The sequence below is a fragment of the Ascaphus truei genome, chromosome 23 (genome assembly GCF_040206685.1).
Source record: "Ascaphus truei isolate aAscTru1 chromosome 23, aAscTru1.hap1, whole genome shotgun sequence".
Taxonomy (NCBI): Eukaryota; Metazoa; Chordata; class Amphibia; order Anura; family Ascaphidae; genus Ascaphus; species Ascaphus truei.
Window position 1 is genome coordinate 5,517,191 of NC_134505.1, and position 16,890 is coordinate 5,534,080.

Genomic DNA, 16,890 nt, shown 5'->3' on the forward strand with positions numbered 1-16,890 from the left:
CACCCCCGCCTTTCACTATTATCACCCAGCACACAGCGCTTCCACTGCAGCAAGGGATTCTGGGAAATGACATGCAGCCTTTCACCATTATCACCCAGCACACAGCGCTTCCACTGCAGCAAGGGATTCTGGGAAATGACATGCAGCCTTTCACCATTATCACCCAGCACACAGTGCTTCCACTGCAGCAAGGGATTCTGGGAAATGACATGCAGCCTTTCACCAGTATCACCCAGCACACAGTGCTTCAACTGCAGCAAGGGATTCTGGGAAATGACATGCAGCCTTTCACCAGTATCACCCAGCACACAGTGCTTCCACTGCAGCAAGGGATTCTGGGAAATGACATGCAGCCTTTCACCATTATCACCCAGCATACAGTGCTTCCACTGCAGCAAGGGATTCTGGGAAATGACATGCAGCCTTTCACTATTATCACCCAGCACACAGCGCTTCCACTGCAGCAAGGGATTCTGGGAAATGACATGCAGCCTTTCACCATTATCACCCAGCACACAGCGCTTCCACTGCAGCAAGGGATTCTGGGAAATGACATGCAGCCTTTCACCATTATCACCCAGCACACAGTGCTTCCACTGCAGCAAGGGATTCTGGGAAATGACATGCAGCCTTTCACCAGTATCACCCAGCACACAGTGCTTCAACTGCAGCAAGGGATTCTGGGAAATGACATGCAGCCTTTCACCAGTATCACCCAGCACACAGTGCTTCCACTGCAGCAAGGGATTCTGGGAAATGACATGCAGCCTTTCACCATTATCACCCAGCATTCAGTGCTGCTTCCACTGCAGCAAGGGATTCTGGGAAATGACATGCAGCCTTTCACCATTATCACCCAGCACACAGTGCTTCCACTGCAGCAAGGGATTCTGGGAAATGACATGCAGCCTTTCACCAGTATCACCCAGCACACAGTGCTTCAACTGCAGCAAGGGATTCTGGGAAATGACATGCAGCCTTTCACCATTATCACCCAGCACACAGTGCTTCCACTGCAGCAAGGGATTCTGGGAAATGACATGCAGCCTTTCACCATTATCACCCAGCATACAGTGCTGCTTCCACTGCAGCAAGGGATTCTGGGAAGTGACATGCAGCCTTTCACCATTATCCCCCAGCACACAGTGCTGCTTCCACTGCAGCAAGGGATTATACTGATGAGACCCATTAAGGTCGAAACAGCTGTCTGTGGGTGGGTTTGCAGGCTGTGCATCTTAACCCTGGCTGTGCTCAAAGCTGTGACCATGCAGCAAGCTTAAGCCTATAGAGAACCATGTTAAAAATTGTTTTTGTAGCAAAAAGTGGCACTGTGTGCTCATTTGCATGTCTTTTCCCAGAATCTCTTGCTGCAGTGGAAGTGCTGTGTGATAATGGTGAAAGGCAGGGTTGCAGACCTGCCTAAGACATGCAGATGAGCATACAGTTGTTTTTACATTTGTATATATATATATATATATATATATATATATATACTGCTCTGAAAGAGAGGACATCCTTGTCCCCTGTAAGCAGCTGTCCTGGGTGTGTAGGACTGCAGGAACCCTTATAGCCAATACCCCAGCTTACACAGAACACGCAGCAAAGGTTCTAATGTCGTAAGGATCGGGGCAAGCAATGCGGAGTCTTTTTAGGAAATTCCCCAAGGTGGCCATCTTTATTAATCCCAGTGACAACATTTATACATCGATATCTCCCAAAGTAGCAGAAAAGAATGGAAGGATTTCACAGAGGGCTGGGGGGAAAAATGTGTGACCCTACAGTGTTGGTCTATGCTATGGGGTAGCTTGTGTGTGTAAGCGTGTGATCCTATTACAGTCTACGGGGACAGCTGAAGTGTGTAGGTGGGTAATCCTGTTAGTCTATAGGGTAACTATGCTTGTGTGTAAGAGAGTGATTTTAAAGTGTGTAGGGTAACTGATGTGTACAAGGAGCGTGATCCCATTAATGTGTATAGGATAATTGAGGTGTATTAGGGGTAATCCCTTTGCTAGCAGTAGGGCCAGCAGCGCTTTGCAGAGAATGACCCTGTTACAGTTTATTATAGGGGCAGCGTCATTATATACAACAGAGCAACTGTGATTGGCTGCAAATATCCCTGTCTTATTTTTTGGGGGGGAGAATTAAAATTTTGGTTCCTGTTTCAGGGATGAATGAGAAACCCCAATATAGGGATTATAAAAAGGTATGGGGTGTATATGGGGAGGGATAAATAAATAAAGGTATACATACATACTGGGAGAGAGATACCCATGTGTCTACCATTTATTATTTTATTGTAGTTCAGATTTAATTCATTTCTCTTTGCTTCGGGTTCCTTGCGACGTTCCCCCGTCGTAATCCCCCCTACAAACCCTCCCCAACACTCACTGGACTCTGTCGTGTCTCCGCAGGGCTTGGGGTGTCTCTCCCGATAACACCGCTGGCGCCGGACGATGGGGGGATGTTACCGGAGAGAACATCTTCACTAATCCCACAAATATACCGCACATCCCCATCATCAACCACAACAATAGCCCTTTCCTCCCCAGCGCATAACGGGGAGAGGGCATTAACGGGGTGTCTCTTAGGGTGAGGAAAAACCCCCTCAATGTTAGAGGCTTCATGAGATCGGACCCTACAGACAGGTGGTTTAGGGGCAGGGTCTTACAGACAGGTGGGTTGGGAAAAGACCCTACATACAGGTGATTTAGGGGCAGGGTCTTACAGACAGGTGGGTTGGGAAAAGACCCTGCAGACAGGTGATTTAGGGGCAGGGTCTTACAGACAGGTGGGTTGGGAAAAGACCCTGCAGACAGGTGATTTAGGGGCAGGGTCTTACAGACAGGTGGGTTGGGAAAAGACCCTGCAGACAGGTGATTTAGGGGCAGGGTCTTACAGTCAGGTGGGTTGGGAAAAGACCCTGCAGACAGGTGATTTAGGGGCAGGGTCTTACAGACAGGTGGGTTGGGAAAAGACCCTGCAGACAGGTGATTTAGGGGCAGGGTCTTACAGACAGGTGGGTTGGGAAAAGACCCTGCAGACAGGTGATTTAGGGGCAGGGTCTTACAGACAGGTGGGTTGGGAAAAGACCCTGCAGACAGGTGATTTAGGGGCAGGGTCTTACAGACAGGTGGGTTGGGAAAAGACCCTGCAGACAGGTGATTTAGGGGCAGGGTCTTACAGACAGGTGGGTTGGGAAAAGACCCTGCAGACAGGTGATTTAGGGGCAGGGTCTTACAGTCAGGTGGGTTGGGAAAAGACCCTGCAGACAGGTGATTTAGGGGCAGGGTCTTACAGACAGGCGGGTTGGGAAAAGACCCTGCAGACAGGTGATTTAGGGGCAGGGTCTTACAGACAGGTGGGTTGGGAAAAGACCCTGCAGACAGGTGATTTAGGGGCAGGGTCTTACAGACAGGTGGGTTGGGAAAAGACCCTGCAGACAGGTGATTTAGGGGCAGGGTCTTACAGACAGGTGGGTTGGGAAAAGACCCTGCAGACAGGTGATTTAGGGGCAGGGTCTTACAGACAGGTGGGTTGGGAAAAGACCCTGCAGACAGGTGATTTAGGGGCAGGGTCTTACAGACAGGTGGGTTGGGAAAAGACCCTGCAGACAGGTGATTTAGGGGCAGGGTCTTACAGACAGGTGGGTTGGGAAAAGACCCTGCAGACAGGTGATTTAGGGGCAGGGTCTTACAGACAGGTGGGTTGGGAAAAGACCCTGCAGACAGGTGGGTTAATGATTTAATTAGAGATCTTTCTGTTCACTTGAGACACTTCTTATTAAAGGTGACCCCACCCAAAATCCCCATTATAGCTTCAGTCCCCCCATTGAACATGAAAAAAAAATACCCTATTACAGTATATGAATCCTTATCTGTTAAAGGCCAGCCGTGTACACAGCACTGTACAGCAGGAGGAGGGATATTTTAGTAGGAATATTTTCATTATTAGCCCTAATAGAAAAATTAACGAGTTTATTATCAGATTCTGCATCTCTGTGAGTGTGCGCATCTTTGTGAGTTTGTGAGCCTGTCTCTCTGTGTATGTGGTATGTCTGTGTGTGAGTGAGTGTCTGTCTCTGTGAGTAAGCATCTTTGTGAGTTTGTGAGCCTATCTCTCTGTGTATGTGGTGTCTGTGTGTGAGTGTCTGTCTCTGTGGGTGAGCATGTTTGTGAGCCTGTCTCTCTGTGTATGTGGTGTGTCTCTGTGAGTGAGTGTCTGTCTCTGTGAGTGTCTGTCTCTGTGAGTAAGCATCTTTGTGAGTTTGTGAGCCTGTCTCTCTATGTATGTGGTGTGTCTGTCTCTGTGAGTGAGTGTCTCTGTGTGTGTGCGCATATTTGTGAGTTTGTGAGCCTGTCTCTCTGTGTATGTAGTGTGTCTCAGTGAGTGAGTGTCTGTCTCTGTGAGTATCTCTCTGAGTAAGCATCTTTGTGAGTTTGTGAGCCTGTCTCTCTGTGTATGTGGTGTGTGCGTGTGTCTCTGTGAGTATTTGTCTGTGTGTGTGCACGTGTCTCTGTGAGTGAGTGTCTGTCTCTGTGTGTGAGTCTCTGTGAGTGTGTTTGGTTCTGTGTATGTGGTGTGAGTGTCTGTGTGCGCGCAAGTGTCTGTGAATGAGTGTGTGTTTGTCTGTCTCTCTATGTATGTGGTGTGTGTCTCTATGAGTGAGTGTCTGTGTGTGTGAGTCTGTCTGTCTCTGCCTGTCTCTCTGTGTATGTGGTGTGCATGTCTCTGTCAGTTTGTGAGTCTCTGGTAGCGTGTGTGTAAGCGAGTCTGTGAGTCTTTGTGAGTGAGTGTCTCTGTGTGTGTAAATCTGTCTCTCGGTGTGTATGTGTCTCTGTGAATGAGTGTCTGTCTGTTTCTGCCTGTCTCTCTGTCTCTGTGTGTGTGTGTGTGTGTGTGTGTGTCTCTGTGCGAGTCTCTGTGTGTATGTGTCTCTGTGAGTGAGTGTCTGTCTGTTTTCTGCCTGTGTGTGCGTGTGTCTCTGAGAGTGAGTGTCTGTATCTGTCTCTCTCTCTGTGTAGGTGGGGTGTGTGTATGCGAGTCTGTGAGTGAGTGTCTGTGTGTGTAAATCTTCCTGTCTCTGCCTGTTTCTCTGTGTGTATGTGTCTCTGTGAGTGAGTCTCAATCTCTCTGTGTATGTGGTGTGCATGTCTTTGTGAGTTTGTGAGTCTGGTAGTGCGTGTGTGTGTACGCGAGTCTGTGAGTGAGTGTCTGTGTGTGTGTAAATCTATCTGTCTCTGCCTGTCTCTGTGTGTGTATGTGTCTCTGTGAGTGAGTGTCTGTGTGTGTAAATATATCTGTCTCTGTGTGTGTGTGTCTCTGTGAGTGTCTGTTTCTGCCTGTGTGTGCGCGCGCGTGTGTATCTGGAAGTGAGTGTCTGTATCTGTCTCTCTCTGTTTGTGTAGGTGGGGTGTGTGTGTCTCTCTGTGTGTGTCTCTCTCTCTTTGAGTGAGAGTCCCTGTGTGAGAAAGTGTCACGGTTAGGGGGGAAGGTGTTACGGTTAGGGGGGAGAGAATGTCACGGTAAGGGGGGAGAAGGTGTCACGGTTAGGGGGGAGAGGGTGTCACGGTTGGGGGGTGAGTGTCACGGTTGGGGAGGAGAGAGTGTCACGGTTGGGGAGGAGAGAGTGTCACGGTTAGGGGGGGAGAGAGTGGCATGATTAGGGGGGAGGGTGTCACCGTTAGGGGGGATAGCGTGTCATGGTTAGGGGGGAGAAGGTGTCACGGTTAGGGGGGAGAGGGTGTCACGGTTAGGGGGGAGAGGGTGTCACAGTTAGGGGGGGAGAGAGTGTCACGGTTAGGGGGGAGAGAATGTCACGGTTAGGGGGGGAGAGAGTGTCACGGTTAGGGGGGAGAGAGTATCACGGTTAGGGGGGAGAGAGTGTCACGGTTAGGGGGGAGAAGGTGTCACGGTTAGGGGGGAGAGGGTGTCACGGTTAGGGGGGAGAGGGTGTCACAGTTAGGGGGGGAGAGTGTCACGGTTAGGGGGGGAGAGAGTGTCACGGTTAGGGGGGGAGAGAGTGTCACAGTTGGGGGGTGAGAGTGTCATAGTTGGGGGGTGAGAGTGTCACGGTTGGGGGGGGTGAGTGTCACGGTTGAGGGGTGAGTGTCACGGTTGAGGGGTGAGTGTCACGGTTAGGGGAGGAGAGAGTGTCACGGTTAGGGGGGGAGAGAGTGTCACGGTTGGGGAGGAGAGAGTGTCACGGTTAGGGGGGGAGAGAGTGTCACGGTTAGGGGGGATAGAGTGGCATGGTCAGGGAGGAGAGAGTGTCATGGTTAGGGGGGGGAGGGTGTCACCGCTAGGGGGGATAGCGTGTCACCATCAGGGGGGAGAGAGTGTCACGGTTAGGGGGGAGAGAATGTCACGGTTAGGGGGGAGAGAATGTCACGGTTAAGGGGGGAGAGGATGTCACGGTTAGGGGGGGAGAGTGTGTCACGGTTAGGGGGGGAGAGAGTGTCACAGTTGGGGGGTGAGAGTGTCACGGTTATGGGGTGAGTGTCACGGTTGGGGGGTGAGAGTGTCACGTTTGGGGGGAGAGAGTGTCATGGTTAGGGGGGGAGGGTGTCACCGTTAGGGGGGATAGCGTGTCACGGTTAGGGGGGAGAGAGTTTCACAGTCAGGGGGGATAGAGTGGCATGGTTAGGGGGGGAGGGTGTCACAGTCAGGGGGGAGAGAGTGTCACGGTTAGAGGGGAGAGAGTGTCACAGTCAGGGGGGAGAAAGTGTCATGGATAGGGGGGAGAGAGTGTCACGGTTAGGGGTGAGAGAGTGTCACGGTTAAGGGGGAGAGAGTGTCACGGTTAGGGGGGGAGAGAGTGTCACGGTTAGGGGGGAGAGAGTGTCACGGTTAGGGGGGAGAGAGTGTCACGGTTAGGGGGGGAGAGAGTGTCACGGTTAGGGGGGAGAGAGTGTCACGGTTAGGGGGGGAGAGAGTGTCACGGTTAGGGGGGAGAGAGTGTCACGGTTAGGGGGAGAGAGGCTATGGGAGAAAATAAAAACCCCACAGACTTGCCCAGAGAGTCCTGGGATGTCCTTTCTCTCCAGACAAACTCCAACAACCCGATCTCTCATATTATGACGATGGCGAAGTTTCCACCGCGGCCTCCTGGCTGAATGCGGAGATACCTGCCCTACCCCAGATCAAATAAAGAATTTGATACCCCCCCTCCAAATGGAGAAATTAACGGCTATCCTCAGAAACACGTGCCCCAAATTCCAGAACATCCGGCCAACCCTGGCAGGTATACGACAGCCTCCATTCGACGGGGGGCATCCCCCACCTTACAGTACATGGGTCTCCATTTTGGTTTAGCGACCTGCCTGTGCGTCAACCGGACTCACGCTGCCGTCAAGTCTCTCTGTTGGGATATTGTCTTCCGTTGTTTGACTAAATACCCTGTGAACTCGGTTGAAGTCAAACGTATTGATTGTCAGAAGTTTCCAGACGCTGTATATTTATGTGGAAGATTTTTTTGCTGTAGGACCCCTCCACCCGCATTCCCCTCATTCTCTTTATTTTGTACGGAGGTTTTAATAACTGAATCATTTCAGGGATTGACCATGCCTCCCCGTTCCCACTGGTGGAAGGCATGAACTCGATCTTCTTAACAGACGTGAGTTCTATTGGATTCTCACACTTGGTACCCTAACTCCCTCCCGGAAATAACATGGACTGGGAATTACAGCATTTCCTATAAACAGACTGTGGGGGGGGACTGTACTCAGACGAGACGAGTATATTTCGAGTATTTCGAGACGAGTATATATACTGTATGAGTATATTTGACTATTTTTCCTTATTCTTGCTATCAGTGATGGGTTCTACGTGTACTATACATACGTATTATTGAAGCAAGTTTGACGAATGTTGAGTTGGGGGTCCACTTGTGGTAGAATAATTATTTTCCAAGAATATATATGGTTTTTGGTGGCTCAGACTCATTAGGGTTGGTTTGTGTCTTTTCATTATACTAGAGTAGTAGGATTATACCTCTAGAATGCCCCATATGATGAGGATAATATTCTCTGTCCTAGTACTGACATCTGTTTTTGTATTTCTCAGGTTGATTTGCCTATATCTGTGGACAAGTACAGCTCAACCCCGTTATAGCGCGATCCGTTACAGCGCGAATCCGCTTATAGCGCGATGCACGCGTGGCTCCCGATTTTCTTATTTACGAATACTTTACAACACGGTTATTGGTATCTTACATACTTTATTGTACAACGCACACAACGGTACATTATTTCTAACGCCATCCGCTTATAGCGCGGTGTGATTCTTTGGACCCCAAACACAGCGTTATAAGGGGGCTGAGCAGTATGTATGCAAAAATTCCCATACAGTATATAAACAGATTATTACAATTTATTGAACTGTGTTTGATATACATAATTCAACAACATTCAATATATGGTTATAGTGCTTGTGTACTATTCCCAATATTCTCGTGTTGGCTGTGTGTGTTCACACACACGATGGGATTATGGGTACATGTATCTGTTAATGTATGTAAATGCGCCCACTCCCTTGCCAGGCTCCTAGGGCATTTCCGTCAAATGTCTCTGAACTTGGCACGCTCGACGTTGATGATCATTATCAGGATGCTGGGTCCGTGCTGGTGGGCATTGTTAATGCAACGACGGGAACTTTTGTTAAGACAGGCAGCATATGTATTTCATCACCATCAATAAGGCAAGGACCTCCAAGGTAGTATTTTCCTGAAATACTACCAGTGCCATGCGCTTCCGCAAGGAGACAGGCGGAGATTAGGGAGGTTAATGCACAGCTAAGAAAGTGGTGCAGGAAGGAGGGTTTTTTTTTTTAGAGCACTGGGACTCCTTTTCTGAGAGGTGCCATCTTTATGGTAAGGCAGGATTGCACCTCAATGAAAAGGGATCTTCTGTGCTACGGGGGAGAATGTTAAAATGTTTAAAAAAAAAAGGTTGGAGGAGATTTTTAACTAGGATGGATTGGGGAGGGGGATGAAACAGATAACGAACTACAGCTCAACCCCCCTTATAACGCTGTGCTTGGTGTCCAAAGAATCACACCTCGTTATAAGCGGATGGCGTTAGAAATAATGTACATTTGTATGCATTGTACAATAAAGTATGTAAGACACCAATAACCGTGTTGTAAAGTATTAATAAATACGATAGATTGGGAGCCACGCGTGCATAGCGATACAAGCGGATCCGCGTTGTAGCGGAACGCGCTATTGCGGGGGTTGAGCTGCAAATAGAATAGATGGGGAAGGGGCCCGTGGACGGGAGAATGGAAGGAAGTGGGATGTTTGGCAAGCAGCGAGACATCCATATTATATACAGATAATACTAGAAAACTTCTAAAGACTAAACCAAGTGGGCGTGGAAAGGCAGAAGCAGATAAGATAATAGCACAGACTGAAAAAATAAACTTAAATGCACGCTTGCTAATGCAAACAGCCGGTGCAAACAATAAGGTGAGTGAAAAAAATAGGTGCTCCCACACCACCAATGTGATCAGTGTAGTGATTCAAGTGACAAAATATAATTTATGACTTTATATACTACACGGTGAACTAAGTGTAGATGTATTAAATGTGTGAGTTACAAGACGTCTTGGCTCCTATGTGATGCCTGCTCACCGTGTGGCAGGCTGGTATGGGCACATCAAAATCTTTGGTAATCTGATCTTTTGGGTTCTCTCTCCCTCCTTTCTCTCTCATATCCCCCTCTCCCTCCTTTCTCTCTCATATCCCCCTCTCCCTCCTTTCTCTCTCACATCCCCTCTCCCTCCTTTCTCTCTCATATCCCCCTCTCCCTCCTTTCTCTCTCACATCCCCATCTCCCTCCTTTCTCTCTCACATGCCCCTCTCCCAACTTTCTATCTCACATATCCCCCTCTCCCTCCTCTCTCTCTCTCATAGGGTTGCCAGGTGGCTTGTCCAAAAATACTGGACACCCACGCCCCCCAAATATATATAAAAAATACCCCCACGCCCCCCAAATATATATAAAAAATACCCCCACGCCCCCCAAATATATATAAAAAATACCCCCACGCCCCCCAAATATATATAAAAAATACCCCCACGCCCCCCCAAATATATAAAAAAAATACCCCCACGCCCCCCAAATATATATAAAAAATACCCCCATGCCCCCCAAATATATATTAAAATTACCCCCACGCCCCCCAAATATATATAAAAAATACCCCCACGCCCCCCGAATACATATAAAAAATACCCCCACGCCCCCCGAATACATATAAAAATTACCCCCATGCCCCGAATACATATAAAAATTACCCCACGCCCCCCGAATACATATAAAAATTACCCCCATGCCCCGAATACATATAAAAATACCCCCACGCCCCCGAATACATATAAAAAATACCCCCACGCCCCCCGAATACATATAAAAATTACCCCCATGCCCCCGAATACATATAAAAAATACCCCCACGCCCCACGAATACATATAAAAAATACCCCCACGCCCTCCGAATACTACATATAAAAAATACCCCCACACCTCCGAATACATATAAAAATTACCCCCATGCCCCCGAATACATATAAAAATTACCCCCACGCCCCCCGAATACATATAAAAAATACCCCCACACCCCCGAATACATATAAAAAATACCCCCACGCCCCCCGAATACATATAAAAATTACCCCCACGCCCCCGAATACATATAAAAAATACCCCCACGCCCCGAATACATATAAAAAATACCCCCACGCCCCCCGAATACATATAAAAAATACCCCCACGCCCCCCCGAATACATATAAAAAATACCCCCCACGCCCCCCCGAATACATATAAAAAATACCCCCACGCCACTCGAATACATTGAAAAAATACCCCCCACCTCCCCAATGCATTTTAAAAATACCCCCCACCTCCCCAATACATATAAAATATACCCCCACCTCCCCCCCATCATCATCACCAAAGCTCATCCTGGCCCCCCATCATCATCATCACCACAGCTCATCCTGGCCCCCCATCATCATCACCACAGCTCATCCTGGCCCCCCATCATCATCACCACAGCTCATCCTGGCCCCCCATCATCATCACCACAGCTCATCCTGGCCCCCCATCATCATCACCACAGCTCATCCTGGCCCCCCATCATCATCTCCACAGCTCATCCTGGCCCCCCATCATCATCATCACCACAGCTCATCCTGGCCCCCCTCATCATCATCACCACAGCTCATCCTGGCCCCCCATCATCATCTCCACAGCTCACCCTGCCCCCCCATCATCATCACCACAGCTCATCCTGGCCCCCCATCATCATCTCCACAGCCCATCCTGGCCCCCCATCATCATCTCCACAGCTCATCCTGACCCCCCATCATCATCACCACAGCTCATCCTGGCCCCCCATCATCATCATCACCACAGCTCATCCTGGCCCCCCATCATCATCTCCACAGCTAATCCTGGCCCCCCATCATCATCATCACCACAACTCATACTGGCCCCCCATCATCATCACCACAGCTCATCCTGGCCCCCCCATCATCATCTCCACAGCTCATCCTGGCCCCCCATCATCATCTCCACAGCTCATCCTGGCCCCCATCATCATCTCCACAGCTAATCCTGGCCCCCCATCATCATCATCACCACAACTCATACTGGCCCCCCCATCATCATCACCACAGCTCATCCTGGCCCCCCATCATCATCACCACAGCTCATCCTGACCCCCATCATCATCTCCACAGCCCATCCTAGCCCCCCATCATCACCACAGCTCATCCCGGGCCCCCCATCATCATCACCACAACTCATCCTGGGCCCCCCATCATCATCATCACCACAACTCATCCTGGCCCCCCCCATCATCATCTCCACAGCTCATCCTGGCCCCCCATCATCATCATCTCCACAGCCCATCCTGGGCCCCCATCATCATCACCACAGCTCATCCTGGCCCCCCATCATCACCATCATCACCACAGCTTCATATCCTGGCCCCCCATCATCATCACCACAGCTCATCCCGGGCCCCCATCATCATCACCACAGCTCATCCTGGCCCCCCATCATCATCATCACCACAGCTCATCCTGGCCCCCCATCATCATCACCACAGCTCATCCTGGCCCCCCATCATCATCACCACAGCTCATCCGCGGCCCCCATCATCATCACCACAGCTCATCCTGGCCCCCCATCATCATCATCTCCACAGCCCATCCTGGCCCCCCATCATCATCACCACAGCTCATCCCCGGGCCCCCATCATCATCACCACAGCTCATCCTGGCCCCCCATCATCATCATCACCACAGCTCATCCTGGCCCCCCATCATCATCATCACCACAGCTCATCCTGGCCCCCCCATCATCATCTCCACAGCTCATCCCGGGCCCCCATCATCATCACCACAGCTCATCCTGGCCCCCCCATCATCATCATCACCACAGCTCATCCTGGCCCCCCATCATCATCATCACCACAGCTCATCCTGGCCCCCCATCATCATCTCCACAGCTCATCCTGGCCCCCCATCATCATCACCACAGCTCATCCTGGCCCCCCATCATCATCTCCACAGCTCATCCTGGCTCCCCATCATCATCTCCACATCCCATCCTGGCCCCCCATCATCATCATCACAGCTCATCCTGGGCCCCCCATCATCATCACCACAGCTCATTCTGGCCCCCCATCATCATCTCCACAGCTCACCCTGGCCCCCCATCATCATCTCCACAGCTCATTCTGGCCCCCCCATCATCACCACAGCTCACCCTGGCCCCCCATCATCATTTCCACAGCTCATCCTGCCCCCCCATCATCATCTCCACATCCCATCCTGGTCCCCCATCATCATCTCCACATCCCATCCTGGCCCCCCCATCATCATCATCACAGCTCATCCTGGCCCCCCATCATCATCACCACAGCTCATCCTGGCCCCCCATCATCATCACCACAGCTCATCCTGGCCCCCCATCATCATCTCCACAGCCCATCCTGGCCCCCCATCATCATCTCCACAGCTCATCCTGGCCCCCATCATCATCTCCACAGCTCATCCTGGCCCCCCATCATCATCTCCACAGCTCATCCTGGCTCCCCATCATCATCTCCACAGCTCATCCTGGCCCCCCATCATCATCACCACAGCTCATCCTGGCCCCCCATCATCATCTCCACAGCCCATCCTGGCCCCCATCATCATCTCCACAGCTCATCCTGGCCCCCCCATCATCATCACCACAGCTCATCCTGGCCCCCATCATCATCTCCACAGCTCATCCTGGCCCCCCATCATCATCACCACAGCTCATCCTGGCCCCCCATCATCATCATCACCACAGCTCATCCTGGCCCCCCATCATCATCACCACAGCTCATCCTGGCCCCCCATCATCATCTCCACAGCTCATCCTGGCCCCCCCATCATCATCACCACAGCTCATCCTGGCCCCCCATCATCTCCACAGCTCATCCTGGCCCCCCATCATCATCATCATCATCATCATCATCATCATCATCATCATCATCATCATCATCATCATCATCACCACAGCTCATCCTGGCCCCCCCATCATCTCCACATCCCATCCTGGTCCCCCATCATCATCTCCACAGCTCATCCTGGCCCCCCATCATCATCACCACAGCTCATCCTGGCCCCCCCATCATCATCTCCACAGCTCATCCTGGCCCCCCATCATCATCACCACAGCTCATCCTGGCAGGCCCCCCATCATCATCATCATCTCCACAGCTCACCCTGTCCCCCCATCATCATCTCCACAGCTCATCCTGGGCCCCCATCATCATCTCCACAGCTCATCCTGGCCCCCCATCATCATCATCATCATCATCACCACAGCTTATTCTGGCCCCCCATCATCATCACCACAGCTCACCCTGGCCCCCCATTATCATCACCACAGCTCATCCTGGCCCCCCATCATCATCATCACCACAGCTCATCCTAGCTCCCCATCATCATCACACAGCTCATCCTCCCCCCCCCATCATTCAAGCCCCCTCTCCCTCCTTTCTTTCTCACATCCTCTCTCCCACCTCTCACTCACCCCTTCTCCCTGCTGCCTCTCTCTCACATCCCCTCTCTCCCTCACATCCCCCTCTCCCTCCCTTCTCTCACCCCCCTCCTTTCTCTCACACACCCCTCTACCTTTTCTCTCACACCTCCCCACCTTCCTTCCCTCTCCAATCCTTCTCTCTCCCATCCTTCTCTCTCACTTTCTCTCTCCAATTCCCCTTTCTCACACACACCCCATCCCTTCTCTCTCACACTTCCCTCTCTCCCTCTTCTCTCATACACCCATCGCCTTTCTCTGACACCCCTCTCCCTTTTCTCTCACACAACCAGCCTCCCTTCTCTCACCCCAATTCTCTCTCACATCCCTCTTTCCCTCAAATCTCTCTCATCCTCCTATCTCTCTTGCAACCCCCTCTCTCTCCTTTCTCACCCCCCTTCATTTTTCATCTCCCCCTTTCCTCATATCGCTCACCAAAAATCCCCTTTATACTGCATGCACATACATGTGTGAGTTTAACAACACGCAGAGTGATATAACAACACGCAGGGTGATATAACAGGGAGAGCAATGATACGTAAGAATACTTATTTCTTAAAATAAAATTATTATATTCACCCCCCCCCCCCCCCATCCCCTGCTGACACTTACTTGATGCCATCATATGTAAATTTGGATTTTAATTTATCTTCAGATAAGATTTGTTTTCCAGGTGAAGCGAGGAGTTTTATGTCCGAAACCCCCTTTTAAGTAGTATCCCAGACAGGCAGACAGGACAATGACAAGTCCCCACCGTAGTGCCCTTGACCCACAGACATTCCTGGTGGCAAAGAGTGCATTTCTGGTGGTGGAGAGCAGCGTCTGACCATGATAATGTCTTGTGATGGAGGAGTGTGAGATACACTGGGCACAAGGTCTGTCTGAACTCTTTCTCCTAACTACACCACCTACCAGAGTCAGGTGAACTCTCAGCCAACTAACCACACCTCAACCCCTGAGTCAAGCATTTGTATTTGCCAAGTTTAGCAATAGTGCCCAAAGCCAGGCAGTAGCTGCAAAGTTCAACAAGGTCATATCTTGTATTAAACGGGCATTGGATGGAAGGGAAGTAAACATAATTATGCCCATTTACAAAGCATTAGTAAGACCGCACCTCGAATATGGAATATAGTTTTGGGCACCACTCCTTAGGGAAAGGGGAAGGGATAGGGAGTGATCACAAAATCATACTAATTTAATTGATAGTTGAATGAATTAATAAATGTAAATTGCTAATCATAAAATGGGTGCAAACTGTGAACTGAAAAGTGAATCAGCAAAATTAAGGAGTACAAAGTGATTGGACTCCAAAGAAAATTCACTTAATTGCACACCACTAATTAAAATATAACTTTTAATGAATTACTTAAAACATATATTACCAAGTGTGTGTATAACGCAAATAAAAAGAGATTAAATCAAAATTCACTAGCACCAGAGTCACCTTATAAATTAAGATGGAAAACCTCCTACCAAATATTAATAGTGGGGTGAAGGGGACTGATGGTACAAACAGTCAGGGTAAGAACCCCACTGGATCAGCTTGTAGAGCAGATGGTAAATAAATCCATCAAGTTCAACCTAAGCTAAATTTAGACAACAGATACTTTATTCTATATCTATACTTACTTATTGATCCAGAGGAAGGCAAACAAAAATCCCCATTAAGGGGAAAAATTAATTCCTTCCTGACTCCAAGAATTGGCAGTCGGATTAATTCCTGGATCAACATCCTTCCATGTATACTTATTTGGTATATCCCTGTATACCTTTCCCATCTAAAAAGATGGCCAACCTTTTTTTGAACAAATCTATTGTATCTGCCATCACAGTCTCCATGGGTAATGAATTCCACATTTTAACTGCCCTTACTGTAAAGAACCCTTTCCTTTGTTGCTGGTGAAATCTCCTTTCCTCCTTATGGGATGGCCCGAGTCCTTTGTACTGCCCGTGGGATGAATAGTCCTTTTGAAAGCTCCTTGTACTGTCCCCGAATATATTTGTATATAGTTATCATATCCCCTCTGAGACGCCTCTTTTCTAATGTAAATAAATCTAATTTAGCTAGCCTCTCCTCATAAGTTAGATTGTCCATCCCCTTTATTCATTTGGTGGCTCTTCTCTGCACTCTCTCTAGTTCCATAATGTCTTTTCTAAGGAGTGGTGCCCAAATTGTACTCCATATTCAAGGTGTGGTCTTACTAAGGCCTCGGACATAGTGCACTGAGCGTCGCTGAGCAGTGCTCTCGCTTGCTGACGCTCGCGCTACCAGGAGCTTTTTGCTGTCCTGACAGAGGAGACAGCAAGCGCGCTTGGGAGGCGGGTATCACTGTGTGTGTGTGTGTCACTTGGTAGCTGTCAGTGTGTGTGTGTGTCACTTTGAAGTGTTCTGTGTGTTTGTGTGTCACTGGGGAACGTGTGTGTGTGTGTGTATATTATATAATACTAGCTGAGAGACCCGGCGTTGCCCGGGCGTGGAAAGGCAGGGGGCATGGAGTGGAAGGGTGGGGGGGGAGGGGCGTGGAAGGGCGGGGGGGCCAAGGGGCGTGGAAGGGCGGGGAGGGCAAAGGGCAGGAGGGCAAAGGGCAGGGAGGGGCAAAGGGCAGGGAGGGGCAGGGGGGCAAAGGGCAGCTTTGCCAGGGAGGGGCAGGGGGGGCAAAGGGCAGGGAGGGGCCGGGGGGGCAAAGGGCAGGGAGGGGTGGGCAAGGCAGGGCAGGGGGGGCAAAGGGCAGGGAGGGGCGGGGGGGCAAAGGGCAGGGAGGGGCGGGGGGGCAAAGGGCAGGGAGATGCGGGGGGGGCAAAGGACA

General features: G+C 50.2%; 1 protein-coding gene across 1 annotated transcript in view; it reads right to left on the reverse strand.

The window, feature by feature from the left end:
- Positions 1–14,964, reverse strand: part of B4GALNT2 (beta-1,4-N-acetyl-galactosaminyltransferase 2 (SID blood group)) — a 34,297-nt gene extending 19,333 nt beyond the window's left edge. The window contains exon 1 of the mRNA XM_075580333.1: positions 14,696–14,964. The gene's annotated coding sequence lies outside the window, so the exon portion shown is untranslated. The remainder of the gene's footprint in view (positions 1–14,695) is intronic.
- Between the last annotated feature and the right edge of the window lie 1,926 nt (positions 14,965–16,890).